The sequence below is a fragment of the Rutidosis leptorrhynchoides genome, chromosome 3 (genome assembly GCF_046630445.1).
Source record: "Rutidosis leptorrhynchoides isolate AG116_Rl617_1_P2 chromosome 3, CSIRO_AGI_Rlap_v1, whole genome shotgun sequence".
Taxonomy (NCBI): Eukaryota; Viridiplantae; Streptophyta; class Magnoliopsida; order Asterales; family Asteraceae; genus Rutidosis; species Rutidosis leptorrhynchoides.
The window spans coordinates 338,057,225-338,061,744 of NC_092335.1; the positions used below are offsets into that span (position 1 = coordinate 338,057,225).

Below are 4,520 nucleotides of genomic sequence, written 5' to 3' on the forward strand. Positions count from 1 at the left end.
ATTTGTCAAAAGCAAAGACAATAGCAAGGAGTTCTTTTTCAGTAGTTGTATAATTTGTTTGTGCTCCTTGTAACGTCTTACTAGCATAATATATAGGTTGAAATCATTTTTCAATCCTTTGTCCTAAAACGGCTCCCATTGCAAAATCACTTGCATCGCACATTAGTTCAAACGGTAGATTCCAAATTGGTGTTATCATGATCGGCGCATTAGTGAGTTTCTCTTTAAGAATATTAAAAGATTTGATACATTCATCTAAAAAGATGAATGGAGCATCTTTTTCTAGGAGTTTATTCATAGGAGTGGCAATTTTAGAAAAGTCTTTTATGAAACGTCGGTAAAAACCGGCATGCCCTAGAAAACTCCTAACTCCTCTAACATTGGTGGGATGTGGAAGTTTAGCAATTACATCTACTTTAGCTCTATCCACTTCAATTCCTTCTTTTGAAATTTTATGTCCAAGAACGATGCCTTCTTTAACCATGAAATGGCATTTCTCCCAATTAAGTACTAGATTTGATTGTTCGCATCTAATAAGCATTCGTTCCAGATTAACTAGACATGATTCAAATGTATCACCGAAGATTGAAAAGTTATCCATGAAAACTTCCATGCATTCTTCTATCATGTCGTGAAAAATCGCCATCATGCACCTTTGAAAGGTTGCAGGGGCGTTGCAAAGTCCAAATGGCATGCGTTTGTAAGCAAAAGTACCATAAGGGCACGTGAATGTGGTTTTCTCTTGATCTTCGGGTGCTATTGGAATTTGAAAGTATCCGGAAAATCCATCAAGAAAACAATAATAACTATTTCCGGCTAATCTTTCCAACATTTGATCAATGAAAGGTAAGGGAAAGTGATCTTTTCTGGTGGCGTGATTTAATTTTCTATAATCAATACATACACGCCATCCTGTTACAGTCCTTGTAGGAATAAACTCATTTTTTTCATTTGTAATGACAGTCATGCCACCCTTCTTAGGCACGCATTGAACTGGGCTTAACCATGGACTATCAGAAATTGGATAAATTAGACCTGCGTCTGGCAGTTTAATAATTTCTTTTTTAACTACATCTTGCATATTCGGATTTAGTCTTCGTTGGCGTTGCACATACGTTTTATGACCTTCTTCCATAAGGATTTTATGTGTGCAATACGAAGGACTTATTCCTTTAATATCATGAATCTTCCATGCAATGGCTGGTTTATGAGCTTTCAACACAGAAATGAGTTGAGATTTTTCATTTTCAGTAAGAGAAGACGATATTATTACAGGTAATTCAGATTTACCATGTAAATAAGCGTATTCCAAATGGTTTGGAAGTGGCTTTAACTCTAATGTTGGAGGTTCTTCTATCGATGATTTATATCGATATCTGTCTTCTTCTTTTAGCATTTGAATTTCTTCTGTTGTTGGTTCATATCCATTAGCTATTATTGTAGCTAACATTTCAGCTTCATCAATTGGTTCATTACCTTCTCCTAAAGAACATTCTCCTGTTCCTTGTAATTCTGGAAATTCTTCTAATAATTCTGCATGTGAATCTATAGTTTGAATATAATAACATGTATCATCTGCAGATTGCGGTTGTTGCATTGCTCTATCAACTGAAAAGGTAACACTCTCGTCCTCTATACTTAGGGTCAATTTCTTACCGAACACGTCTATCATTGCTTTAGCCGTGTTTAAGAATGGTCTTCCTAATATGAGAGGAACTTGAGAATCTTCTTCCATGTCCAGAACAACAAAATCTACTGAAAATACTAAAGTACCAACTTTAACTAGCATATTCTCCATTATCCCTCTAGGATATTTTATTGATCGATCGGCTAGTTGTATGCTTATTCTTATTGGTTTCAATTCTCCAAGGTCTAGTTTAGTGTATAGTGAAAACGGCATTAAATTTATACTAGCACCTAAGTCTGTCAATGCTTCTATTGAACTAAGACTACCCAGAAAACATGGAATTGTGAAAATTCCTGGATCAGATAGTTTTTTTGGTATCTTATTCAACAGCACTGCTGAACAATTAGCATTCATAGTAACAGCCGAGAGTTCTTCCATTTTCTTTCTATTCGAGATTAGATCTTTCAGAAATTTAGCATATCTAGGCATTCCTGAAATCACATCAATGAAAGGAAGATTTACATTTATCTGTTTAAACATATCCAAGAATTTGGATTGCTCGGCTTCAAGTTTCTCTTTTTTCATTTTACCTGGGTAAGGAAGTGGTGGTTGGTATGGTTTAACATAAGGTTTATCCTTGGCTGTGTTATCTTCATTAACCTTTTCAACTACCGGTTCTTTTTCCTTATCTTGTTCAGGTTGTGGTTCTTGTGGAGTAGGAATAGCTTCATCAGAAGTTACAGGTATTTCAGGTGGTTTAAGTGTTGTACCACTTCTTGTGGTAATGGCTTTAGCTGTTTCATTCCGGGGGTTAGCATTTGTATTACTAGGTAAACTTCCCGGTTTTCTTTCACCTATTAACCTTACTAGGTTACTTACTTCTTGTTCCAAATTTTGAATAGAAGCTTGTTGATTTCTAAATGCTTGAGCATTTTGTTCATTAGTTTGTTTCTGAGATGTGAAAAACTGCATTTGAGTTTCAACTAGCTTCGTCATCATATCTTCTAAATTCGGCTTTTTATCATCGGTTTGTGGGTTTGTTTTGAAAATTAGGTCTTTGCTGGTTGTAAGTATTATTGGATACTTGTTGATTGCTAGGACCTTGTTGGTTGTTGTATGGAATATTTCGGTTATAATTCTGATTTTGATTGTAAATCGGTCTTGGCGGTTGATAATTATTCTGATAATTATTTCCAGGCCTTTGGTTTATGTATGAAATATTCTCTCTTTGTTCCATTGTTAATTCAATACTAAGACAATCTTTTGTCAAATGTGGTCCTCCACACTGCTCACAACTAATTCGTATTTAGTGGATATTTTTAGTCATCTTTTCCATTCGTCTCTCGACAGCATTTATCTTTGCAGAAATGGAATCTAAGTCATGGCTAGAATCGGCTCTAGCTGCTTTAGATGATCTAACGATATCTTTTTCTTGGTGCCACTCATGTGAGTGGGAAGCAGTGTTATCAATAATTTTGTAAGTATCAGTTTCGGTTTTCTTCATAATGGAACCACCAGCTGCAATATCTATGTCTTTCCTTGTAGTGATGTCGCATCCTTGGTAGAATATTTGTACTATTTGACAGGTATCTAAACTATGTTGTGGACATTCTCTTAATAACTTTCCAAATCTTGTCCACGCCTCATATAGAGTTTCATTTGGCTTCTGTGTGAACGTAACAATTTCTCCTTGAAGTCTTACGGCTTTAGATGCCGGAAAGAATTGTTTAAGAAATTTTTCAACTAAAACGTCCCATGTATCGATCGCCCCTTCAGGTAACGATTCCAACCAATCTTTGGCTTCTCCCTTTAAAGTCCAGGGAAATAACATGAGATATATCTGTTCATCCTCAACTTCTATTATTTTAAATAGTGTGCAGATCCTATTAAAGGTACGAAGATGTTCATTTGGATCTTCCTTCCGCGCACCACTAAATTGGCATTGATTAGTCACCATATGTAGAATTTGTAGTGACCCGAACTTTTCCATGTTTATATATATTAATTGAGATTGATATTTACATGATTAAACGTTTCCAACATGTTAAGCAATCAAACTTATTAAGACTTGATTAATTGAAATATGTTTCATATAGACAATTGACCACCCAAGTTGACCGGTGATTCACGAACGTTAAAACTTGTAAAAACTATATGATGACATATATATGGATATATATATAGTTAACATGATACTATGATAAGTAAACATATCATTAAGTATATTAACAATGAACTACATATGTAAAAACAAGACTACTAACTTAATGATTTTTAAACGAGACATATATGTAACGATTATCGTTGTAAAGACATTTAATGTATATATATCATATTAAGAGATATTCATACATGATAATATCATGATAATATAATAATTTAAAATCTCATTTGATATTATAAACATTGGGTTAACAACATTTAACAAGATCGTTAACCTAAAGGTTTCAAAACAACACTTACATGTAACGACTAACGATGACTTAACGACTCAGTTAAAATGTATATACATGTAGTGTTTTAATATGTATTTATACACTTTTGAAAGACTTCAATACACTTATCAAAATACTTCTACTTAACAAAAATGCTTACAATTACATCCTCGTTCAGTTTCATCAACAATTCTACTCGTATGCACCCGTATTCGTACTCGTACAATACACAGCTTTTAGATGTATGTACTATTGGTATATACACTCTAATGATCAGCTCTTAGCAGCCCATGTGAGTCACCTAACACATGTGGGAACCATCATTTGGCAACTAGCATGAAATATCTCATAAAATTACAAAAATATGAGTAATCATTCATGACTTATTTACATGAAAACAAAATTACATATCCTTTATATCTAATCCATACACCAACGACCAAAAACACCTACAAACA

At 34.0% G+C, this 4,520-nt stretch overlaps 1 non-coding gene across 1 annotated transcript; it reads left to right on the forward strand.

Annotated features, from left to right (window-relative positions):
- The first annotated feature begins 3,219 nt into the window (after nucleotides 1–3,219).
- On the forward strand, nucleotides 3,220–3,326 carry LOC139903481 (small nucleolar RNA R71). The gene has a single exon (XR_011778298.1). It is a non-coding gene; the product is annotated as a small nucleolar RNA R71 (small nucleolar RNA).
- The last annotated feature ends 1,194 nt before the right edge of the window (nucleotides 3,327–4,520 follow it).